Consider the following 27732-nt stretch of genomic DNA (forward strand, 5'->3'; position numbering starts at 1 on the left):
AATACTTATGATAAGAATTATCCATCTTGTTCAGATTCCAATCTTGCTCTCACCTTCCATGTCTTCCCTTTTTGCCACAGGATTTGCAAGTTCCAAACTGATTTTTAGTATTATCCTCTCCTCATGCATTTACTAACTTTGATGAGTTAAATGCTATGTCCCAGACCCAGGACTTACATTTTCATTCTACATAAAAGCAAGGAGACAGTGAGAAGATATGTAAACCTGTCTGTGGTGTGTGAGTTTTGTAATTAAAAAAAAATTGTAAATTTGTTATTTACAGAATTTCTAATATTTCTATGTTTCATTTTCCTTGATACAAAGAAAATAGTTTTCATGTATTTCTTAGCACAAGTTCTATGAAGGTCCTGGATATTAATTCTTTATCACTTTGATATGTTGTTAATATTTTCTTCCAATCTTTCATTTGCATCTTCAGTTCGTTGAGTTTTCTCAACAATGCAGAAGCTGTTAGCTGGATGTGGTCCCATTTATCTGCTTTTCCTTTATTGCCTGCAAATCTTGCATCTGTTCCAAGAAGCCTTTGCCTGAGTGAGTGTTTTACAATGTTGTCCTCAAATCCTCCTTTAACATAGCAGCTCAGTGATGTTACACATTGTTAGTTAATTTTTGTGCATGGTGTGTTTGGGGGTCTTGTTTATACTTCTACAGCACAAATGAAAACATATAATTAAGAGTTTTTATTGATTTGTTTGAAAGCCATAGTAACAAAACCAAAAAGGAGAAAGGAGAAGCAGATCTTCCATTCACTGTTGACCTCAAAACAGCTCTCAGAAGCCAAACTGAGCAAGGACAAAGCCAGGATGGTTGAATTCCAACCAGGACTCACATGCATGTGGCAAGGTCCCTTGTCGATTACCAGGGAGATGGATTGAAAGTGGGGCAGGCAGGACTCAAGCTGGTAGCCAGTGTGGGATGCAGTTGTTCTAGGTAGAAACTCAACATGCCCCACCTCAGTAATGTCACTATGCTACATTTCTGATGTCTTGAATAAAACAGTGTGCACAACATCTCCTGAACTCAACCGTCTGGTTTCATTCAGACTTAGACCTGTGGTTAAACACCTCCTCCCCACGATTCTGAGTACCATGTGCAGCATTTCTAAATAATGTACAACTTTCATGTAGAATCATATAAAATTCTTCTAGGACTGGCATCATTTCCCTGAGGGTAATGTCCTCCAGATTCTTCCAGTTTTCATAAGTAACAGTGTGTCTGTCTTTCTTAGTCTTAATTGCATTCTCTTGTACATATACTCCAGAAGAAGCCCTGAGCTTGTTCTGGGTTTCAAGGATTTTTGCTATCCTCGACGACTCCCATGCCCCAAGCTGGGAGCAGGAAAGGAAATGGGGTGGCCAGGATGTGATCCATCACGTACATGGGATCCTGGCAGCTGCAATGTGAGAAATGTAGCTACTAAGCTACTGCACAGAGCCCAAGAGGCAAACTGTGAAACTGAGTGTGTCAATCAGTGATAACAAAAAGCAATATTAAAAAAAATATTTTATTTGTTAATTTGAAAGGCAGTAAGTATGTGTGTGTGCTTGTGTGTGTGTGTGTGTGTGTGTGTGTGTGTGTGAGAGAGAGAGAGAGAGACACGTAGTGAGATGGAAAGAGGTTGTGATGGAAACAGAGATTCACAAATGGTCTGAACATCTAGTGTGGGCCAAGGCCTCCCATGTGGGTAGCAAGGACACAAGTGCCAGAACCATCATCCACTACTTTACCAATTTCATTAGCAGGAAGTTGGATCAGAAGTGGCACAGCCAAGACTCCAACCGGGGAGAAGCAATATGGCAGCATAGGTTGCAGACATGTTTGATGTGACGGAGAGTCTTTAGGCAGGGAGAAGTACAATACTTATATTTCAGGGGAAAAATAGGGTTCAGGCCGTAGCAGGGGGCACCTGGAACCCCCCTAGACTCAGGGAAGTTGTGGAATCAAGACAGCAGTGTTGCAGTGGTCCTAAGAACCCGCCAGCAGTTGGTGAGCAGCTACTCAGACCCCAGCGATTCAGGCTCCGACGATCCAGGCTCCGTCGATCCAGGCACCAGTAATCCATTTCCAGCACCAGCATGCGTCCAGCAGTGGCCTCCACACAGACGTTATGACCGCCAGGTGAGAGCCTGGGTCCACGTGGGGAGCTAGGAAAGTGAGTATGGTCTGGGAGCTGACAATCAAGATGAGTGACTGGAACCAGCCACAAGCGGAAAGAGTAGGGGACTCAGGGCGCCATTTTGTGTGGAGATGCAGAATGCGGAGTTGACAGAGTGGCACAGAGGCTCCTTTCTGGCTGTTCACACGGAACCGATCAAAGTGGGAAGGGAGCACCAGTTTTGCTCCCTGCAGGGTCAGTGTGGTCCCTGGAGCTGAAAGCCAGTAGTTGCAAATCTCCGCCTGGCGCCAACTCGGGTAGAAGGGTTGCAAGTGAAGATCCAGAGTGGGCATGTTAGTAGCTAATTGCACTGAGCTGAGCCCACAGCACCAGCCTTGCAGCCCATAGGGTCTGTGTGGTCCCTGGAGCTGACGGCCAACAGCCTCCTGATCTTTGCTGGTGTCCCTCTACGGGCGCCATCTTGGACACTGTGTGGCAAGTGCTCCAAACACTGATAAACTGCAAGAGGAGGAATGGTAAACTGCTCAAGCGCTAATTCAGCAGCTCTCAGATAACAGTGTCATGGGACCAGGCACTGTTACACTGAAGGGAGGACGTTTGAGTTGCCCAAGAACTGACCTGGGGACAAAAATACCACCATCTTAGAGCACTGCACAGGCTCCACAGAGAAAACAGCCCCTACAAGGCACGCCGCCAACTCCACCCAAAATAACCCCAGGAGGTACTCAGACTTATCAGCCAGCAGGGGGTGACAAGCTCAGTGCTGCCTACATAATCAGTGCTGTGGACAAAGCAATTATTCAGGACAGCTGTGTTTCCCAGATCCAGGGCACTGATTGAACATAAAAATCAACTTATAGACCTGTAGGTAATACACCATAGAGATGATTTCGTCAAACAGATTGGCAACTACAAAAGGTAAAAGACAAGACAAAAGCACTGTGAATGTTACTGAAGACTCTCCAACAAAAGAGCAAAAGCTTCTCCCACTCTCAGAGTTAACTGAGGAAGACATTGAGAAAATGGGGGACAAAGAACTCAGAAAACTCATTGCAAAACTGCTGGTCAGCAATGAGAAGTACAAACAAGAATTCAAAGAAGAAATAGCAATAATACATCAAATTAAGGCTAATATATGAGAAATTAAGAACACAGTAGAGCAAATAAAAAATACAGTGGAGAGTCTCCAAAATAGAATGAATGAGGCAGAAGAAAGAATATCAGAATTAGAAGATATTTCCTGTCACCATGAAGAAACAAGCAAAAAGCTGGAAGCAGAGCTAGGTCAAGCTAAAAAAAGTATCCAAGAATTAAAAGATATGGTTAAAAGGTCCAACATAAGAGTTATGGGAGTTCCAGAAGGTGCAGAAAGAGAAATTGGGATTAGAGGTGTATTCAGTGAAATAATAAAGGAAAACTTTCCCAATCTGAGCAAAGAATTGGAAAATAATATACAGGAGGGCTACAGAACTCCAAACAGAGTTGACCAAAAATGAACTTCACCACGACACATGATAATCAAGCTCTCTTCAGTTAAACAAAAAGAAAAAATCCTTAAATGTGCATGTGAAAAAAAATCAAGTGTCATATAGGGGAACTCCAATCAAACTCACAGCTGACCATTCAGAGGAAACACTAGGGACGAAAAGAGAATGGAATGATGTATTCAAGATTCTAAAAGAGAAAAATTTTCAGCCCAGAATAACTTACCCTGCAAAGCTCTCCTTTGTCTTTGAAAATGAAATAAAATTCTTGCCCTACAAATGATACTCAAGGATGTTCCCATGAAAGAAAAAAGAAATAGCAGTCACCAGAAACAAAGGCAAATGTGGAGAACATCCCACTAAAAGGCTAACAGAAGACTCAATTATAGAACAACACATTGCCAAAATGACAGGACCAAACTGCCCCTTATCCATAATAACACTGAATGTAAATGGCTTAAACTCATCAGTCAAATGCCATAGATTGGAGGACTGGATCAAAAAACAAACCCCAACTATCTGCTGCTTACAGGAGACACATCTCACCAACAAAGAAAAAATTGAAACTGAAAGGATGGAAAAAGATATTCCAAGCAAATGGTAAGGAAAGATGATAAGGTGTAGCTATTCTTATATCAGATGACATAGACTTTGATTTAAAGAGCATCAAAAGAGATGAAGAAGGATACCACATAATGATCAAAGGATGCCTTCAGCAAGAAGAGATCAGCATGATAAATGTGTACGCTCTAAATGCCAAAGCATCTATCTAAGTGAAACAAATATTAATGGACTTGAAGGGAGAAATAGACTCCAATATGATCATAGTGGGAGACATTAATACCCCATTAACACAAATGGGCAGATCAAAAAACCAGAACCTCAGCAAAGAAACAATAGAACTCACCCAAACTCTAGAGCAAATGGACTTAGTTGACATCTATTGAACCTTTCATCCTACAGACAGAGAATACACTTTTTTTTTCATCAGTACATGGAACTTTCTCCAGAATTCATCATGTTATAGGCCATAAAACAAACCTCAGCAAACTTAAAAATGTGGAAATCATACCATGCATCTTCTCAGACCACCAAGGAGTGAAGCTTGAGACCAAGCAGTCAAAACACCAAGGAAGACTTACAAACATAAGGAAACTGAATAATATGTTACTAAATGAGCAATGGGTTAGAGACGAAATCAAAGGGGAAATTAAAAAATTGCTTGAAACGAATGAAGACATCAACACAACTTATCAGAACTTATGGGACACAATCAAGATGGTGCTGAGGGGAAAGTTCATTTCGATCAGTGTTTATGTCAAGAAACTAGAAAAGCACCAAGTAAATCAGCTAACCTTACAACTGAAAGAGCTAGAAACACAACAACAAAGGAATCCCAAGATTAGTAGGAAAAAAGAAATCATCAAAATAAGGGAGGAAATAAACCAAATAGAGACCAAGAGAACTATATACAAGATCAATCAATCAAAGAGCTGGTTCTTTGAGAAAATCAACAAAATAGACTCCCCATTCGCTTGACTAATCAAAAAAAGGAGGGAGAAAATACACATCAATAGTATTGGAGATGAGAAAGGAGATATAACAACAGATACCTCAGAAATACAAAGAACCATCAGGAACTATTACAAGCAACTATATGCAAACAAATCGGAAAACCTAGAGGAGATGGATAGATCCTTGAACACAGAATCCAGCAAAATTGAATCAAGAAGCAATTAACAATCTTAACAGTCCAATAGCATGCACTGATATTGAATCAGTAATTAAAGCCCTCCCAGCCAAGAAAAGTCCTGGACCAGATGGCTTCACAGCTGAATTCTACCAAACGTTCCAAGAGGAACTTATCCCAATCTTACACAAGCTTTTTCAAACAATAGAAAAAGAGGTAATCCTCCCAAGCTCTTTCTATGAAACTAATATCACCTTAATACCAAAGCCAGAGAGAGAAGCAACAGAAGAAGAGAACTACAGACCAATATCCTTGATGAACATAGATACAAAGATCCTCGATAAAATACTAGCCAACAGGATCCAACAACACATCAGGCAGATCATTCACCCAGACCAGGTGGGATCCCAGGCATGCAGGGATGGTTCAACATTTGCAGAACAATAAATGTGACACATCACATCAACAAATTAAAAAATAAAAAACATATGATCCTCTCAATAGATGCAGGGAAGGCATTTGATAAAAATCCAACACCACTTCATGTTAAAAACCCTAAACAAGATAGGCATAGAAGGAACATTCTACAACACAATCAAAGCAATTTATGAAAAACCCAATGCCAGCATCATACTAAATGGGGAAAGATTGGAAGCCTTTCCACTAAAATCTGGAACTAGACAAGGATGTTCACTGTCACTGCTACTCTTCAATATAGTTTTGGAAGTCCTAGCCAGAGCTATTAGGCAAGAAAAAGCAATTAAAGGAATACAAATTGGAAGTGAGGAATCGAAATTATCGCTATTCGCAGATGACATGATTCGCTACATAGGAGAGCCAAAAGATTCAGTCAAGAGACTATTGGAACTCATAAGAGACTTTGGCAGAGTAGCAGGATACAAAATTAATGAACACAAATCAATGGCACTAGTGTACGCAAACAATTCCACGGCTGAGAAAGAAATTGTAAATACAGTCCCCTTTAAAATAGGGGAGAGCAATCTTAAATACCTAGGAATTAAGCTAACTAAATATGTGAAAGACCTCTATGATGAAAACTATAAATCATTTAAAAAGGAAATAGAAGACCTTGAAAAATGGAGGACCTTACCATGTTCTTGGATTGGCAGGATCAACATTATCAAAATGACCATATTACCAAAAGCAATATACAGATTCAATGCAATCCCAATCAAAATCCCAACAACATTCTTCTCGGAAATAGAAAAGATGATACAAAAGTTCATCTGGAATCACAAAAGTCCACGAATAGCTAAAACTATCCTGAAAAATAGAAATCAAACTAGAGGACTCACAATTCCAGACCTCAAGACATACTACAGAGCAGTGGTTATCAAAACAGTCTGGTATTGGTACAGAAACAGAGAAGATCAGTGGAACAGAATAGAAACACCAGAAGGGAGCCCACACATGTATACTCACCTAATCTTTGACAAGAAAACGGAAAACAATCCAGGTAAAAAACCTGGTCTATTCAACAAATGCTGTTGGGACAACTGGATAGCAGCATGCAGAATAAAGAAGCAAGACCCGCACCTGTCACTTTATACAAAAATCAGCTCTAACTGGCTCAAGGACCTAAATCTACACCCAGAAACCATCAAACTATTAAAGGAAAACATAGGAAACACACTCCAAGGTATAGGAACAGGGAAAGACTTCTTAGAAAAGACGCCTAAAGCAAAGGCAATCAAATCCAAAATGAACAAATGGGACTACATCAAACTAAAAAGCTTCTGTACAGCAAAGGAAACAATTAGCAAAGTGAAGAAGCAACCAACAGAATGGGAGAAAAATTTTGCATACTACAGAAGTGATAGGGGACTAATATCCAAGATCTACAAAGAGCTTCAGAAACCCAGGGACAGCAAAAAAACCAAAACCAAAACCAAAACAAAACAAAAACCCAACAAACAAACAAACAAAAAAACCCTGTAACAAAATGGGCAAAAAAAAAAGAACAGACGTTTCTCAAAAGAACAGGTTCAAATGGCTAACAGACATATGAAAAGATGCTCAGGCTCCCTAGCCATCAGAGAGATACAAATGAAAACCACCTTGAGGTACCACCTATCTCCAGTGAGATTGGCCTACATTCAGAACTCAAATAACAACACCTGCTGGTGTGCATGTGGGGAGAAAGGTACCCTCCTTCACTGCTGGTGGGAGTGTAGGCTAGTACCGCCACTATGGAAATCAGTATGGAGAGTGCTTGGAAAATTGCAAATAAACCTGCCATATGACCCAGCTATCCTGCTGCTAGGAATATACCCAAAAGGAGTGAAATCTGCATGTGAGAAGGGGATCTGTAATCCTATATTCACAGCAGCACAATCTACAATAGCAAAGACATGGAAACAAACCAGATGTGCGTCCAAGGAAGAGTGGTTAAAGAAACTGTGTACATCTATTCCCTGGAATATTATTCAACTATTAAGAAGAATGAAATTATTCTATTTACAACCAGGTGGTCCCAATTAGAAACCATTATGTTGAGTGAAATGAGTCAATCACAAAAGAACAAATGCCATATATTCTCTCTCATATAAGGAAGCCAACATGGAAAGGGTAACTCCAATAGTCCAATCTATCCTGTTTTTTTTTTTTTTTGATTGTCTGTTTTTTGGCTGTATCCCATGTGTTTTGATGTTTTTATTTTAGTTTGGTTGCTTCCAAATAATCTCTATTCTCTAGTAGAATTCATCATGTGCTCATGAAGTATATGATGGCATCATTTTTCCCAAGAGACTTCTGAGTTTCGTTTTTTGTCAAGCATGTATTGGTTATTCAGTGGTGTGTTATTTTTTTCAGGGTGATATAATTTGTTGTTGATGTTGTTGTTGTTGTTGAAGTGGCTGTTATACAATGATGTAAATCCAAAACAGTAATATTATTTCAACTCCAAACAGCCAGTATCTCATGCAATAAGACATTGTGAGGTAAGCAATGAATCAACAATGGATATGAGTCAGACTGCTTCTGATCTACATCAAAGAATTGTAAAACCTAATATACTTGTAAGGCCCTATGCTACTCGGAAATGGGGAAGGAGAGCAGAGAAATTTTACATCACCCTAGAAGGTGTGAGGAAGACAGGAAGTATAACCTATCAGGATCATAACTGGTAACTCATAGACAACAGACTCAAATCAGCATTAGACAATAGCAAAACTACAAAGGCATATGGGGGGAATCAGGAGCAATCCAAATGACCATATGCACAGAGGCCATATGCACAGAGCAGTGGGGTACCCTAGAGTGGAGCAGGCAGACAGGAGGAGGCTTGTATCCCAACCCTGAAGACTCCTAGATCCTCACCAAGGACTGTCAGTATGAGCTCCGAGGACTACATCCCAACCGCCAAGGAGACCACTGGGAATTGGAGTGCCTTTGGAGGCCGAGAACTCTGAGGTCACCCATTCCCATTTGTATCTCCCACATGGGATGGAAGAAACCCAAATCCTGCTTTGCAGGATCCAAGGTCATCGGAACAACAACCAGGAGCACTGAGCGGTCTGCAGAAACAGAATAGTAAACTTCCTTCAGGACTAGGGAAAGGAGCTTTCTCTGGTCCTTGCCTGGTTCAGATTTTGGGTCCCCACACTCTCTCGTAATGACCATCAGGATCACTCCAGAAACCCCTTAACACAAACTAACAAACAAATAAACAGAAAAAAAACCAACTAGAATAGATAGAGAACAGCAAGGAAAGCTTAGAAACAGACAGGAAATGAGCAGTAGGGATGCGCTTATAACTCACTGGGTGGGACACAAAGATTAGTTACTCCTCGCTAGGGTATTGAAGATTTCTCTGCACACTCCTCCTAAAACTGTTCACCTAAACTGTTGACATATGTCTTGTTAGAGTTATAGAATTAGACTACCCGAAAAACAGCCAAGTTCTGCAAAATCATGCTTCAACGCTATAAACTGCTAAATACTAAAATTAAAATAGACATGAGACAGCTGAATAGTAATCTATAGCCATTTTAAGGTGTATAGAACCCAATTGTATATAAACTAATAATTGTAATGTCAATGTAGAAGTCATAGGATGTGGGTCAGAATTTGAACTCTTTTTTTTCCTCTCTTTTTAACAAGTTGGTTACTCAATACCATGTCAACTAATTCCATTATGTTATAAATTGTTACTGATGCAATGTTGGGGCTTTTAATTGATTGGGATGATACTTTGTCGGCTCTACCTTCAGACAAGAGATGGTCTCCCCAAGAAACTGCTGAACTTATCTGGACAATAAGATTCTGAACTTTATGCTTTGTAGATGCTTACAATGAAAGAATCTCAACTGAACTTGAACTGTGGTAATGCAACAAGGGGGAGGAATCCACCATGGTGAGGGGCGGGTTTAGGGGAGGGGAGGAGGAATCCCAGTGCCTATAAAACTGTGTCACTTAATGCAATGTAATCAACAACAACAACAACAAAAAGACTCTAAATTTGTGTTCTGTTACTAGATGCCCAATTCCCTAGTGTGGTAGCTGAACCAGGGACAAGACAGTATTGGTAACCAATGAACCCTTTTCATTGCTTTTCACCTTCTACATGGTTTGCATTCATTACCATAAAAGTGACAATCTGTGAAATAACATAGGATGATCTTTGTGTGATGCCTGAAGCTCAGGCAGCCATGAGGACCAGGATGTGGACTCTCTGCAGATACTTACTCCCAACACCAAAGGACAAAAACACCATTGACTCAAGACCAAAAGCTTCAGGACAGCGAGACCAGCAGCAGAGTGCAAGGTAAAGAATTTATTACAACAAGATGTTGAAGCCTTTACATTTCCACTGAAGATCACAGTAGACTTGAAAGCAAGTCTAAAGTAAGGTCAAATATTTCACAAGTTTTCTTCAGAACAGTGTCTCACTACGTCATTCTGAAACAGAAAAAAAATGAGGGATAGGAAGATCAGTTATGGCATTCATGGAAATAACTGGCTAGCATCATCAAGATGAATTTGACAAACAGAGGTACTAGAATGGCCTGAAGAAAAACAAATACAAAAGGGAATGTGTAATCAGGGCAGAGCCCTGCTGCAATTCCAACAGACCATGCACACATCAGAAAGCAGATTTCCCAAAATCAAACAAGTCAGATGACCCAGTAGCGTGGCTCTCATCACTGTGAGCAGAAAGCAGAAAAAAAAAATGGATTCACGCATGCAGTGTTTCTCATTCAGTGTCCCAGTTGAGAGGATTTCTTCCTCTTTGCACAGGGACTCTCAACCCTGAACTCCTGTGTCTGTGGGCATTTGCTGCTGGTCCTCGCAACTCAAGTTCCAGGTGGACAGCCTGAGGACCCATCATAAAACCCGGTTTCTAGTGAATACAAAGCATAAGGGTCCCAGTGTTGCCATAAATGTGGAGGTTGATGCAGTCAGGCTGTTTGCACACAGGTTGTTAGGAGGATAGGAAGGAGAATAGAAAGGAGAAAGGGCAAATGGGAATTTCAGAAATGAGGAGTGAATTCCCAGCTCTGCACAAGTTCGCAGGGAACCCACTGGTCCCTGCCTTCCCTCACACCTATCCCCACATTTTCATACTCCCAAAGAGTCTCCACCTTGACTGTGACCACAAGAGGAGTGGGCTTGGCCTCAGGGAAATGCTCAGGTCACTAACCAGACAGCAGCAATGGGACTTCAATACCCCTGCCTGATTCTTCCCAGTCCTCCTTCTCAGGACACCTTGAGTCACATGGAATCCAGGCAGGGGAGCTGAAGTGGAACGTCCTTGCTAAGTATACCTGAACATAATCCGACAAGAGGATGGATCACATTCACCCTGTGTGATGGATGCTCAGCCAAGATACACATTACTGCATGAGCTCTCCATAGAACAGAATCAAAATTCTTATCTGAATTGCTGATCAGAATGCTTTGAGTGTAAAAGAGGAAAAAGTACCAGTAACATAAAAAAGGTAGTTCTTCTCCAAATGGATATCTGATCTGTGCATTTCTTCACTTCCAGTATAGCATCGACAGCTTCGCGAGGAGCACCAAATTTGGCAAGATGGAACTCAAACGAATGTGGATAATCCAGTAGGAGGTCTTGCAATTCAGAAACAAGGTGTGGACAGACCTCAGAATTGGCTAGAATATGAGTGAAAAGACAACATGTGTAAGAGAAGCCAGTGTTTCCCCATGGCTTCCTGATAATACGCTAGACAAGAACAATGGGTTTAATACAGCCATCCCAAAATTATCTTGAAGACCATGCAGGATCTTCCAAGTTCAATTTCCTCAAGATCACAGCACAAGGGTCAAAATTAGTACTAGAAAAATAATGCCATTTTCTCATCAGTCATCTGTTCAGTACTCTAGTTTTCATCATGTATTTGCTACTTTCCCAAGCTTGTCTGGATTCAGGAATTTCTCTATCTTAGACCTAAAAAACAAAAACTTTTATCTATCAGTTGATTAATAACCTATTCAGTCCTGACTGTTACAGGTGAGGATTGTAAGGCTAACCCAATGTTGAAGCGAATGGTTCAGCTAGATGAATAAAGTAATCAAAGCAGTGTCTGTGAATCTAGAGAAGCTCAGCAAAAACTGTCCCGATATTGGTTGGTGATATTTTGAAAACAAAGTGAAGGACTTGGAATTATGCTGTGCCATGCAAATGGAAGTAAAATCCCAAGTCTCCTCAAATAGGCATTCAATTGTCATACACCTGAGAAGCTAGCACAATAACTTATCATTTGCTCCTCATCCTGTGGTGATGACCTGACTTTCAGGGAGTCTGGGAGAGAGGACTTGGGATCATTGCTGACCCCACTGGGAACGGCAGGGAGGCCTTCAGGAACTGCTCCTCCGCATCAGGGTTCCAAATTCCACCAAGGGTTTGAAACCACTGAGACAGAGCTCAAATTCACATTCAGGCTTCAAATCACATTGCACTGCACAGAAACACAGACTGCAGTCACAGAGTGAGACTGTGAACAGCACTGCTACCAGTTGCCTGAGTGGCTTTTCTTCCCAATTCCTAGATGCTATGACATTGATGACACGAATCCTTGGCCATTGGGTGCCAGGTACAACACGTTTCAGGAATTGTCTGGAATTTGGATCTTTTCTAGATATCAGGCCTTGATCCTAAGAAGTTGGCATAGTGTTTACCAAAGAGTAATTAGTTGATGCCAAGTTGGCAGAAATGATACTCACCCTTGAGGCAGCAGAGGGCCAGGACCATCAGGAGGAGGAGGAGAGACAGCCTCATGGTGGCTTGTTTGTTTTGTACTCTCAGCTTTAGAGAATGTGAGGGGCTTGTTCCCTGCAGGAACTGGGAGCCACAGGAGCCCAGGGCTATTTATACCTAAGGAGGCTCTCTGGTCCTGCCCTCAGAGACACGTGGCAGGTCCTGAGGCCTGGCCCCAGTCCTACCTCCAAAGCTGCTGCACCTCTTCATGCCTGGCTCCTCCTACCCATCTGTAGAGCCACAACTCAGAGGAACAGCCCTGAGGGGCTATGCCAGTGGAAAGCAGCCAATGACTTCTAGAGTAAATCCCATAGCCTCACGATGGGTATGCCTTTGATGACTTTTGTTTGTTCTCTGAATCAGTGAAGTGGTACAGATTTGGTATCATATCAGAAAAGCATAACATAGGAGCAGAGGAGATTGATAGATCTGTACTTTGGTGATAGGAAGGCAGGTGCCTAAATGCCTTCTCTGACCTCCCTGCCTGAGTGGCAGTCAACCATGTCTGACCAAATCCTAAGGCTCTTCTACCACCTCCTGCTCCTTCAGTCCTTTCCACCATCACCTTAACAGAGAACTAAACACATCTGCACTTAGAATACACCTGTGGGGGTAGAATCAACATGATATCCTCTTCTCTTCCTGGACACACTCCATGACCTTACCAGTCAATGACAACAATATTCAATATAGAACTGTTTCTCTTTTATGCACACTAAGGCAACCGTTTGTACCGATAATTTCCTACGTAATATATGATAATTAACAACCTCATTCTTACTCTAGAGTTCATGGTGTGTTAGAGGCAGGTGAACTATAGACATGTTGTGAGTCATTGTTTTCTGTGCTCCATGCAGGAAGCAATGGGGTTGAAAAAATTGAGGATAGCATGGATGCTCACTGCTCCCTGTTCACCTGAGGCCAATTCTGCATCTCAAACCTTGATGAAAGAACTAGTCTATTTCTGATGGACAGCAAATGCAAGCTCTACTAGAGCACTACACTGCTACACTGCACACCTGCCACTCCACCCTGGACTTGACAAGGTCTGTGTCACAAGACAGAATCATCTACCATCCAAAGTTATCGGGCCATGTGGACATGTGATAGGAAGAAGTCATAGCCCTGGGAAGAATACTCCAGGCTTGGCAGCACAATCAAATCATTTGAGGAGTTAGGAAATACATATTTGCTGGTCTTCCTCTCTGAAGATCCAGCCAACAGAGTGTATAGTACAGGGCAAGAAACCTGCTCTGTAAACGTCTTGTAATGATGATGTTGTCCCGGAGGACTGAGCATCAACCACAAGGATCTCTGCCCAGGAGGGGATCTTCATGGGCTGTGTCATCAGTGGCTTGTTGGCAATGCTTGGTGGGTCCCAGTGGAGAGCAACAGTGCTTCTCACTTGTACTACACAGAATGGTGGTGGAGACCTTGGGGCAACCTTTTCCTCCACCCAAAAAGAGCAGGAATAGAGTCAGAAATCCACTGGCTTCAAATCCACATTTTTGGATTCTTGGACCTTATAAACATTACTCAGTTTGTGTTGTCCTAGCTTCTTCATCTGCCAAAGGTGTAGCTAGAGTGTCTGAATTTTAGTGTTAGATGACTAAATTGCCTGTGTGTAATTGTGTGTGTGTGTGTGTGTGTGTGTGTGATTTATTCCCAGATCTGACCTCTGCTAATCTCTCAATGAATATATTGATCTTGACTATTCCTCTCTGTCACACATATCATGATTTGTCACCACTTGCCCAATGGACAGCCCAGCCACACCCAGGACATTCCTGCTTTGGAGTATGGTCAAGAATCCTCTCTCAGAATCAAATGGGATAACAGCCAGCTTCAAGGTTCATAGTCTACTGCCTCATAGATTGGGTTTTAGACCAACAAACCCTACAGCTGAGTGACTGTGAGGAATTCTCCGGATCTGTGTAGCACAGCCTGTCTTGGTTAGGCCTGGTCATCACTCTTTTCCCAGGGAGGTCGGCATCTCTCTGAGAGGGCTGTTTCATGTACGTGGGGACTTTAAAAGGTTTGTGTGAAAATGGCGTTTATAGCATCAGTTTGGAGCTGGCATTGCAGTGCCATACGTTAAGATACTGCTTACAATCCTGGCATTCTAAATGGTACCAGTTCCTATGCCAGCTGATCCACTGTGATTCTCTCAGAGGTAATGCACCTAGGATAAACAATGCAGGATGAATCAAGTGCTCTTGCCCCTGCAGCCACATAGGGAATCTCAATGAAGCTCCAGGCTCTTGATTCCTCCTAGTTCAGCTCAGGCCCTGTGGCCTCTTGGGGAGCGAACTATCAGATGGGAGATTTCTCTCTTTTTTCGTGTCTGTCTCCCCTCTCTCTGTAGCTTTAATTGCCATGCAATTAAAGAAATCTTTTTTTTTTTTGGAATTTAAATATAAGTCTAATTCGGTGAAGAATTCCATGCACAAGATTTCATACACTTTTTAAAGACACTCTCAGTTGCCTGCAAATGAAAGTAATTTTTGCACCGGTACACGTTTACCTTTCACTACAGTTTTTACAATTGCTTTTGTGTAAAGCATTCTTGGCAGAAGCCTCCTATATTTATTGTTTCTGTGGCTTTCTGCCCCAGGGTCAGATTATACATTTTGTGGCCACCTCACTCCTTTCCTGTTGGGATTAAAATCCTCTCACCTACACAGCATTTCTCTGTGGAGCCGCAGCATGTATATTCCATGTAGGGACCCTGCTGGCCCCATGTACCATCTTCTGCTGCAGTCCTTGAGCCTGCACACCCCAGGTATAAGCAGTTCCTTGAGAGGCATCCTTCTGCAGTGTTGGCCCTTGATGGCAGAGGCAGAGTTCCATTGTTCTCAGTCTCTCTGCCCATGGCTTCTCATGCTTAGGTTAACAATGTGTGCAATAAATGGAAGCCCATTGTGCCGAGTTTCAGTCAGTGGGTTTTCCTCCCTTCCTTCTTGCCACCATCGCACAGGTGACCTGCTCTGAGTCTCTGAGGCAGCAAGCTCTGATACTGGGTCATGCAAACAGTTGTCTTGCCATCACCATCTTCATGTCACATGCTCCCTGTGGCCTACTGTTTGTGGAAAGAGAGAAGAGGGCAGGGAACTCAGTGGACAAAATTCTGCTCTTTCTGCTTCCTCGATCTGGCGCATGAATACTGGGCAGAAGGGGCAGGCATGGCTGTGGAAGGAAGAAGAGCAGAGAGTGCCACCTGTGTGGGCAGAAAGGCACCATTCTGTTATGCTTCTAACACATGCATATGCTTTAGGTGAATGTCACATCTTGGGGAAGTAGGAATGATACCCGAATCAAACTACTAAGGTAAATCCCGCAGGAAAATAAATTGTAGTACCTCTCACTTCTGCTTATTCCCGAGGCTGTTAGAAGACATGAATGATGCCTGCCTATGTGAGCTAACAGTTTCCAAACTAGCTTGTGACGTACATGCTAAGATTTAAACATACAAATTGTGGGCAGGCAGTGTGGCACAGTTGAGTAAACCACCCTGAGAAACCTCAGCATCCCATTTCCAAAATGTTAGTTACAGTTCCTCCTGCTCATCTTGTCCACCTCTCTCATATTGCACCTGGGAAAGCTGTGGAACATGATGCTTGGGTCCTTGTACCCACACAGGAGACAAAAATAGAGTCCAAGGTCCCTGGTTTTGGCCTGGTCTTACCTTTGCCCTCCTGACCCTGAATAATGAGCCTTTGGGCAGATGATCTTGTCTCTCCATGCTTCACTCCATAATTCTGCTGTTCCAATAGATATATAAATGTCTGAAAAATAGAGGCCAAGTGACATATCATTGTTTTTTTGTTTCTTGTGGACACTTAGGTAATTTGTGATGGCCATGGGGCTTGACCACGTGGTAGAGTTCAAGCCAGTGGAAAGTGTGGGAGCTGACAATCTTCACCTCTCCATGTGGCCATAAACCTCCCTGAGTGCCACCATGTGGAGAGACCCAGTAAATGAGTAAGCCCCAGGGGACATGCAGAGACTCATTGGAAAGGTCTCGGTTCCCAGGTGACTACATACCACCATGATGACTGGACACTGTAACAGACATTTATCTGCTTTAAATAGATACTTCTTCTGAAAGAGTACTTTAACCTAGATGTTATTTAGAAGGGCCAGCATATGTTAACTACATATAGCTAATCTCATTTTAGTCTCTTTTACTGTCAGTTAAATTTTTCCAGCCACTGCACACCACCTCACTGTCCACACATACAGGCATGCTCCTGTATCACACCTTCACAATCCCATGACTTCTGTGAGGCATCTCCTCCAGCTAGAAGCCTTTGTCGGTTACAGATATAATGCACAAGAATGAACTATCTCTATAGCAACCTTGGCAATAACACTCATGGACCATGAATGCAGGTACTTACATGCACATATGTAATATGAAGAATGTAATGAATCAGATATAATCATATATTAACATTAAAATTACAGTGTGTATAAACACATAACCTATGGACTCTAAAGAAATATTTAACTATACTTAGCATAGAGAATGCCTTTAATAATGTTCAAGACACACACTCCTGCTCCAATCAGGTAAAACCACAAATATCTGATACTTTCATCACCACTCACTGTTGCTCTGTCATTTTGAGTGAAATTGTCATTTCCAAGGATTCGAATCACTGCCTTGGAATCTACCTGTTGTTTGAATAACTAAGTACACTCAGCATATTCATCACTATATCTGACATGTGTTGAAGGTTATTGGAAGACTTCACTCATGAGGTAATTTAAAATTGAAATGGACATATAACCACATTGGAGATTGGATCAGTATTAAATCTGAACAAAGATAAGCCAACAACTGATGGTATCACTGCTGACATTTGCTGAACATTTCAAGAGATTCCATCTTGTCTCCCACGTAGGAAGCAAGGAGAGCAAATACACGGACCATGATCTGCTGTTCCAAGTCACATTCTCAAGGAGGAGGATCAGAACTGGAGCAGTGACGTCTTGAACCAATGCTCATGAGAGATGCCAGCATTATACCACAAGGCTGGTCTGAAAAAGAAACCTTGAAGGAAAACAAAACCAGTGCCATCAATGCTCAGATTTCAGTACAGGCTGAGGGGAGGCTATAATCAAAATAACCTGGAAATATACGGTGCAACAATAGTAAATAAAAGAATGAAACCTTATAGTTTGCATCAAAATAGATAACTGGAAGCCATTCCTCCACCCTCAATAAGGCAGGGGACCACCACTGAGGCATAACAGGTTAAGCCAGTGCCTGCAGGACTGGCATCCCAATAGCATGCCTGGTTATGTCTCAGCTGATCCAAGTCCTATCCAGCTCCTTGCTAATGTGCCAAGAGAATCATCAGGGGTTCACCCAACCTCTTGGACCCCTGAACCCACATGGAAGACTTGGAATCAGTCCATGACAGTTGATTTTCAACTGGTCCATGCCCCAGGCAATGAAGCCATTTGGGAAGTGGATCTGCACGTGGGAGCTCTCTGTGTCTTCCTCCCTCTGTAGCTCTGTCTCTCAAATAAAATAAATCTTTAAAAAGAAAGAAAGAAGATGGAGAAACCAGAACCAGAAAGATAAGCTCGTGTTTTCTCTTTTTGTCCAAGCTAATATAGGGTTTAAAATGTATAGATGTGGTATTATTTGTTATTATTACAAATATTGCCTCACTGAATCATACCACATAAATGACAATGTAGTCTTCTTTCCTGCTGTAGGATCATTGCCATGAATCCCTCCCTCTGTGACATTAGCCTCTGTTTTCAAGAAAAGCATTATTCGGGCCCGGCGCGGTGGCGCAAGTGGCTAAGGTCCTCGCCTAGCACGCCCGGGATCCCATATGGGCGCCGGTTCTAATCCCGGCAGCCCCGCTTCCCTTCCAGCTCCCTGCCTGTGGCCTGGGAAAGCAGTCGAGGACGGCCCAAAGCTTTGGGACCCTGCACCCACGTGGGAGACCCGGAAGAGGCTCCTGGCTTCGGATCGTCATAGTATCGGCCCGTTGCGCTCACTTGGGGAGTGAATCATCGGACGGAAGATCTTCCTCTCTGTTTCTCCTCTCTGTATATCCGCCTTTCCAATGAAAAAATAATAAAAAATAAATCTTTAAAAAAAAAAAGAAAAGCATTATTCATTATTTATGTATATAATGTCTGCACCTAAAGACAATATAGCAAGGCCAGTGCCATGGAAAACTACGCTAAGCGTTCCGTGCTGCGACCAGCATCCCAGATGCTGGCTGAGTCCATCTGTTCCACAACTGATTCAGCTCCTCGCTTGTGGTTGGGAAAGCAGCAGAGCAAACCTCATGCAGGAGGCTTGGAGGAGGTTTTGAATCAGCTCAGCACCAGCATTGTGGCCATTCAGGGAGTGAACAAGTACATGAAGTATCTCTCAGTCTGTCTCCTTTGTGGTAGGTAATTTCTTTAACATACAGATAAAAGAAGAAAAAAATGTTTAAAGCTTTTTTAAAAAATTTTAATGCCAAGTTAGATATACAGAGAGAAAGAGAGACAGAGATGAAGTTCTTCTATCTGATGAGTCACTCCCCAAAAGACCACAATGACCGGTGCTGAGCCGATCCAAATCAGGTGCCAGGAACCTTCTCCATGTCTCCCTCGTGGGTGTATACCCCAAAGTTTTACCCCATCTTTGACCGCTTTCCCAGGCCACAAGCAGGGAACCTTCAGGGGAATGGTGTGTGGGATTAGAACCTGCACCCATATGGGATTTGGCACTTTCAAGGGAGGACGCAAACCACAAGGCGACCGCCGGGCCAAAGAAAAACAATGTTAAAGTGAATTCAAAAATGAAAATTTATAAAATAATTTTTAATAATCAAATGTTTAAAGATTCATTTATTTTTATTGGAAAGTCAGATATACAGAGAGGAGGAGAGACAGAGATGAAGATCTTCCATCCAGTGATTCACTCCCCATGTGGGCACCATAGCCAGAGCTGTGACAATCCAAGGCTGGGAGCCCAGAGTCGCTTCCAGGTCTTCCACATAGGTTCAGGGTCCCAAGGCTTAGGGCCATCCTCAACAGCTTACCAAGGCCACAAGCAGGGAGCTGGATGGGAAGCAGGGCCACCAGGAATACAGCTGACGCCCACATGGGATCCTGACACTTGCAAGGTGAAGGCTTTAGCTGTTAGGCTACCACACCAGGCCTCCCCAAATTCAGTTTTTTACCAGCAGTCATCACTGTGTAGTTGACATCCTGCAAGAGAATAGAAGGTGCTGATTAGCTTTTATGCTTTTTTTTTTTTTTTTAACAAGCCAGTTAAGGGAGATGGAGTCAGCCACCAAGGAACCTTTAGTAAGTCTGACGCAGGATGGAAGTGTCAGAATGGGGCCTTTTGGCACTAACCAACTTGGTGGTGTGTTGAATCAGCACTTTCAAGTCAGGTCTCAGAGGTCTTCTGTTCAGCAGGCCCCAAACACCAAGGGTTGAGACGACAGTGCGATTCTGCAGCAGAAACACTGCAGTCAAATGGATTGTGAGGAATTTCCACTTATTTAGGAGGAGTCACAAGCTCATACAGGAGAAGGGTGCAGGCACAAGGGCAGTCCCTACAGCACCTCTGCTCAACAACATTGTGAGTGGCTAACAGATGTGTCTATCTCTCTGGACCTTCCCATGCAGTCAAAGGTCAGGAAGCACAGGATATTGTATCTCAGGGCAGACTCATTATCTGAGGAAAAGCAGGATGAATGTGACATTTGACTTCCCAGCGTTGCTTACAAAGGAAGTCCTAGCAGAGTAGGGAAGAGAAACTGGGGTGCAGCCCATCACTCTTGTTGCATGTCCAGGGAACAGGCCATGTGGGGGTCTGTTAGCCAAAAGCACGGAGTGTCATATGCCTATGGCTTCCCATAAGGGCTAGGCAGGTGCAGATACAGGGGCAAACTCCCACAGTGGGGGAGAAGTCATGTTCACCTTGACACACACTAACCTGGATCCCACTGATACTCTGATACTCTGAGAATGGGAGCCAGACTTGGAAGCAGAGCCTGGTCAGATGCCAACTCAGGTGGTTCTACTTGGTTTCTTTTCCAAAACCTTGAACTTTACACACCTGGTCCTATCAAGTAGAAGTGACAATGTGTTTAAACCCTGCACAAAGTGATGGATTCTTCAGACAAATGCACTCATATCTTCTCACTGAGTAACTTTTCCTACACAGCAAACCTCACTTTCCACAAATATGAGCAACCCCAAGTCGATCCTTGGGGACATTAGAAGAATTGTGTTTGGGGAATGATGCATAACATTTCCACTACTAAGGCAATAGTCTTCTTTGGCAGTTTTGCACCCTATACATTCACCCCATTTAGACATTTTACAACTCTGGGGAGATTTATCGCTGCCACACCTGCATAGTAGCTAGTGTTCTTTGTCATTCAGTGTGCAGAGGCCAGGGATGCAGGGAAACATCTTCTAGGTACAGGGCTGCTTCCCGTGCCAATCAGGGTGATGATGGGAGAGCTTGTCCTGGAGAAAGATCTGAGGTCTACACTTGTGATCTAGGACCAGCAGTGCCAGCAGTAGTCTCATCAGGGGATGGAGAGTGTGTTCCCAGTAGAGGAAGATGCTGGCAGACCTGTGGGCAGCTTCCTCCTGCAGGCTTCTGGATGCAGCTGTATGTCCACTTTTGCCCAGCCTGTTCCACAAGCCTGGAGGGTCTTACTTCCTCCCATCTACCATCTTCATTCTTGAAATCACCCATTGTCCAGGTCAACCACACAGCACCGCTTCTCTCTGACTTCCCAGTCCACAAATAGTGTGTTCATCCACAGGTTGTCAGATCTGTTTTGGTGAAGGTCCCTGTTGAGTGCTATGCTCCTGTCTTCTGAAGTTCTCTGTGTTGTGCCTTGTGTCATTCAACAAGATCATTAATGGCTTCAAAACATCCATTAATTTTTCTACCAGAAGTATCAGGCTGGTGTCATGTGAGGTATGGGGTAGATGCCAAGCAGAGCTGAGATTATTTTCAGGAACTTTGTCACCGGTGATGTGCCTCCCATTTTTTCCTTCTTTTTGCTCCTTGTTATCCCAATTTGCTGTATCTTTCAAAATTTTGGTTTTAAAAAGAGATATGTAGTTATTGTCTCCTTGCCTATCTTTTTTGGATACCAATTAAATCCTCACCAACCATGTCTTCCCTTAATGCCCCAGAATTTGCATGTTCTAAATCAATTTTTACTACTATTCTCACACAGTCATTTACTAACTTTTATGAATTTATTCTGTGTCTTAGATCCTAGGGCTTTCTTTCTCATTCTGCATAAGAACACGGAGACAGTGAGAAGCCATATAAACCTATATTTGTTGTATGAATTTTGTAATTAGAAAGAAAAATTTGTATGTTTGCTATTTTCAGAATTTCTAATATTTTTATGTTTCATTTTCCATGATACAAAGAGAATATATTTCTTGTATTTTGTAGCACAAGTTCTATGAAGGTCCTAGATATTAATCCTTTATTATTTTCATACCTTGTTAACAGTTTCACTCAAACTCTCATTTGCATCTTCACTTTGTTGAGTTTTCTCTGCAATGCAGAAGCTGTTAGCTGGATGTGGTCCCATTTATCTGCTTTTCCTTTATTGCCTGCAAATCTTGCATCTGTTCCAAGAAGCCTTTGCCTGAGTGAGTGTTTTACAATGTTGTCCTCAAATCCTCCTTTAACATAGCAGCTCACTGATGTTACACATTGTTAGTTAATTTTTGTGCATGGTGTGTTTGGGTTCTTGCTTTATACTTCTACAGCACAAAAGAAAACATATAATTAAGAGTTTTTATTCATTTGTTTGAAAGCCATAGTAACAAAACCAAAAAGGAGAAAGGAGAAGCAGATCTTCCATTCACTGTTGACCTCAAAACAGCTCTCAGAAGCCAAACTGAGCAAGGACAAAGCCAGGATGGTTGAATTCCAACCAGGACTCACATGCATGTGGCAAGGTCCCTTGTCGATTACCAGGGAGATGGATTGAAAGTGGGGCAGGCAGGACTCAAGCTGGTAGCCAGTGTGGGATGCAGTTGTTCTAGGTAGAAACTCAACATGCCCCACCTCAATAATGTCACTATGCTACATTTCTGATTTCTGTAATACAACAGTGTGCACATCTCCTGAACTCAACTGTCTTGTTTCATTCTGACTTAGTCCTGTTGTTGGACACACCTCCTCCCCACCACTCTGCCCTACTACCACTCCGTCACTCATTGTTTCCACAAATGTGAGTGCTGTGGGCAGCATTTCTAAATAATGTACATCTTTCATGTAGAATCATGTAAAATATTTTCAGGACTGGCATCATTTCCCTGAGGGTAATGTCCTCCAGATTCTTCCAGTTTTCATAAGTAGCAGTGTTGTGTCTTTCCTTGTAAGTCTTAATTGCTTTCTATTGTACATATATTCTAGAAGAAGCCCTGAGCTTATTCTGGGTGTCAAAGTTGGGTGCAGGACCCCATGGATTTTTGCTGTCTCCGACTGCTTCCACGGCCCCAAGCTGGGAGCAGGAGAGGAAATGGGATGTCCAGGATGTGAGCCCGCACCCGCATGGGTTCCTGGTAGAAGCAACGTGAGAAATGTAGCTTCTAAGCTACTGCACAGAGCCCATCAACACAACTCCGAAGCTGGAGTGAATATCAGTTAAAAAAATGCAACATGCTTTTTTTCACTTTTTATTATTATTGCTATAATTTTATGATACAGTTTCACATTCCCTTATCCCCTTCCCATTTCCCTCCCCCACCCCAGTTCCTTTATATCATTACTAACATATAGTTCTTCATACTCAGTCATATGTTCATCATTGCGGGCATGGACAATGGCAGAGATTCCAGAATCCTATTGTGAAAATATTATATAACTGGTTTCACTGTAAGTCCATCTTTCTGGAAACAGAAATGCATACCACACTGCATCCTCACATCTGGTTGTTAGTCTCCATTACATAACTACTGTACATTCCCTTACATGAAAAGGCATGATAGAAAATCCACAATAGAAAGAAAAATAGAAATTTATAATGCTATGAAGTTAAATGACATGTTACTACATATGACAGTCTCCATTACACAACTATTATACCTTCCCTTAAGTGAAAGCCACAAAACAAAATCAACATCCGAGAGAAAAAAGAAATTAACAACACCAAGAAGTTAAACAACATGCTATTAAATGTCTAACATGTAGCTAAAAAAGTGAAAATCAAGAACCTTAAAGAAAATGATGCTACTGTATGATCTACAAGTCATTGAATGATTTAATCAGAAGAAAGTGTTTTGAAGAGATGAAACCAACAGAAAACAACAAAACCCAGGTGATAGAGTTTCCACTGATCTTTGTTGGAGTGTGTCTCCTCCCGACAATTAACAGATGGGTTTTGTTTTTTAATCTAGTCTAGTAATCTATGATGTTTGAGTGAGCTTAAGCAATTTACATTCAGAGTTAAATATATATAGGTGGTACTTTGGTGCTGTCATTTTAGGAATGGGTTGTTCATTGATTTAGTCTTCTGTTGTCATTTTACTGGGATGTTCTTCCCATTTGCCTTTGGTTTTGGTAGGTGCTATTCCTCTTCTCTGTCAAGAGAACATCTTGAAGTATCTTTTGTAGGGCAGGTTTGGAAGAGGCATGTTCTTTTAGCTTTTCTTGACTCTGGAAGAATTCTATTTCATTTTCAAAGATGAAAGAAAGCTTTGCTGGGTATGTTATCCTAGGCCGACAATTTTTTTCTTTTAGAATCTGGAATATGTCACTCCATTCTCTTCTTGCCTGTAGAGTTTCCTGGGAGAGATCTCCTGTGAGCTTAATTGGCCTTCCTTTATATGTCAATTGATGTTGTTTTTTAAAGATTTATTTTTATTATTTTTTTTATTGGAAAGGCGGATATACAGAGAGGAGAGGCAGAGAGGAAGATCTTCTGTCCGATGTTTCACTCCCCAAGTGAGCAAAATGGCCGATGCTATGCCGATCCAAAGCCAGGAGCCTCTTCCGGGTCTCCCACGCGGGTGCAGGGTCCCAAAGCTTTGGGCAATCCTCGACTGCCTTCCCGGGCCACAGGCAGGGAGCTGGAAGGGAAGGGGGGCTGCCAGGATAGAACCGGCGCCCATATTGGATCCCGGGCATGCAAGGTGAGGACCTTAACCACTGCGCCACTGCGCCACCGCGCTGGGCCCAATTGATGTTTTTCACGTGCACATTTCAGGATCTTTTCCTTATGTTCAATTGAGGAGAGTTTGATAATCATATGTCTTGGTGAAGATAGCTTTTAATCAAGCCTGTTGGGAGTTGTGTGTCCCTCCTGGATCTTGTTTCCCAATTCTTTCTCCAGATGAGGGAAATTTTCCTTGATTATTTCATTAAATCCATTTGCAAACTCAGCTTCTCTTTCTGCACCTTTCAGGACTCCCATAACTCTTATATTTGGCCTTTTCATAGTGTCTTTCAATTCTTGAATACTTTTTTTGGCCTGATCCAGCTCTGCTTCCAGCTTTTTGTTTGCTTCCCCCTGGTGACAGGAGATATCTGCCAATTCTGAGATTTTTTCTTCTGCTTGCTTCATTCTCTTTTGGAGACTCTCCACTGTACTTGTAGTTTGCTCTACTGTGTTCTTAATTTCTGATATACCAGCCTTGATTTGCTCTACTGCTTCCTTAAATTCTTTGAACTCTTGCATGAGCTTCTCATTTTTTACCAGAATCTCCAAAATGAGTCTTATGAATTCTGTATGCCCCATTTTCTCGATGTCTTCCGCAGTTAACCCTGAGGTTGGCATAGTGTTTTGCTCCTTTGTAGGGGAGTGCTCAGTAATATTCATTGTGCTTTTGTCTTTCCTTTTGCTCTTGATCATTGTACTTCTAGTTAGCAGAGTCTTCTCCTTGAAGCAGGTTTCTAAGCTGTGTCACCCACAGGTCTACAATGCGATTTTACTTATTGCAGTTGGCACACATCTTTTTGCTTGCAGCCACTTGTGCCACAACCTCCAGCGAGTTCCAGGTCTGGGTTCTTATGTCAGATATCCACTGTGGTCTCCACAGCCCCAGCTCTTGGCTCATCATTCTTTACCTCCTGTGATACCGTGCTGAGGCTGCACCGTTGTCCCTGCAACCTTTCTCCCTCTTCTGGCTGGAGCGGGTTCCAGGATTAGAGAGACACCAGGTGTACTATCTAATTAGGTTATTGGTGGCGCTGATCTTGTTGGAATCTGTCGGACATTAGGTCTGGGTGACACACAGACCTATTTTGATTGGTACAATGTCACAGTCAGTATTATTTTCCTGCGGGACCTCAGCAAGCTCTTGCGAGCTCAGCACATGCGCAGTTGTCTGTTGCCCCCTACAGTCCCAAAGCTATTGCCGCAGTGCACAAAATGGCGCCCGACATGCTACCACAACAGTTCTTGATCTGCTGGTCATCAGATTCAAGGGCTACCCAGATATGCCCCAGATGGAACCTGTAGAATGCCACGTTGTTGCAGTTCACTGAGTCAGAAATGAACTCATTCCCAACTCAGCGCATGCTCCGTCCTTTCCCGTGCCCTTTTCTCCTTATGCAAAATGGTGCCCAATTCAGCTCTAGGGGGCTGACTGGGCTATGAAATTCACTCTGCTCTTGCACTGCCTGAGATTTGCTGCTCTGTCTCTGCTCCTTGTCAAATCAAATGGACCAGTAGGATGGACAGTACTTTGTCTGGGTTCACCTCCCAATCTCCCAGTGAAAGTCCCTTCCCACCTGGTTGCTGGTGGAGTTCTGTCTGCTGTTGGAGTTTAGATTGCTGTGCTGGAGTATCATTCACTGCAACACCACACTGCTGTGCCCGCTGCTTTCCTGTGTCTGTCAGTCTCCAGGTACCCCTCTGCTGTTGTTCTGTCCATTCCTATTTCCTGAAATATGTCCTCTCAGCTTCATCCTGATTAAATGTTTCTCCATCTGATTAAACGTGCCCTTACCCTATCTTGATTCTCTAAAAAAATGCAACATGTTTTTGATCATTTATTTCCAACTGAAAGGTGTGTGTGTGTGTGTGTGTGTGTGTGTGTGTGTGTGTGACAGTTAGAGAGAGAGGGAGAGAAAGGTAGTGATAGGCAAAGATAGTGAGAAGGAAAGCAATTGTGGTAGAGGGAAATAAATATTCACATATGACCTCTACGTCTAGGGTTTGCCAAGGCCTCCCATTTGGGTAGCAAGGACCCAAGTGCCAGAACCATCATCCACTACTTTACCAAGTTCATTAGCAGAAAATTGCATCAGAAGTGGCACAGCCATGACTCCAACCTGTGTTCTGTTGCAAGAAGCCCAAATCCCAAGTGTGGTAGCTGATAAACGTACACCACACTATTGGTAGTCAACTAGAACCTTTAAATTCCTTGTCTTGTTTTAGCATTGTTTGCATTCATTACCATAAAAGTGACAATCTGTGAAATAACATAAGATGACCTTTTTCTGATGCCTAAACATCAGCAGCCATTTGTACCAAGATGTGTGCTTCTGAAGATATTTACAAAGGACAAAATCACCATTGACTCAAGACCAAATGCTGTAGGACAACAATAAGACCAGCAGCAGAGTGCAAAGTGAAGAATTTATTAAAACAAGATGTTGAAGCCTTTACATTTCTGCTGAAGTTCACAGTAGACTTGAAAGCAAGTAGAAAGCAAGTTCAAATATTTCACTTATTTTCTGTTGAGCATTCATGAACTATTCCATTCTGAAACAGAGAAAAATAGGGGACAAGGAGGTCAGTCACGGCAGTCATGGAGACAAGAGGATAACACCATCAAGATGGAATTTTGCCAACTGAACGAACTTCAGAGGCCTGAAGAAATACAAATGCAAGAAGGTAGGTGTAACCAGGGCAGTGCCCTGCTGCAATTCCAACAGACCATGTACACATTAGAAAAGGACTTCCCCAAATCAGACAATAATTCAGATGACCCAGTAGTGTGGGTCTCATTACTTTGAGCAGGAAGCAGAAACAATGGATATACACATGTAGTGCTTGTCATTCTGTGTCCCAGTTGGATATTTCCTCCTCTTGCCATGGGGACTCTCAGCCCTGAGACACCTGTGGCAGTGGGCATTTGCTGCTAGCCCTTGTGATTCAACTCTCAGGTGGACAGCCTGAGAAACTCCTCAGAAATACATGGTTTTTGTAAATACAAA

Source organism: Ochotona curzoniae, unplaced genomic scaffold (genome assembly GCF_017591425.1).
Source record: "Ochotona curzoniae isolate NIBS_2020 unplaced genomic scaffold, NIBS_Ocur_1.0 contig_3527, whole genome shotgun sequence".
NCBI classification, from domain to species: domain Eukaryota; kingdom Metazoa; phylum Chordata; class Mammalia; order Lagomorpha; family Ochotonidae; genus Ochotona; species Ochotona curzoniae.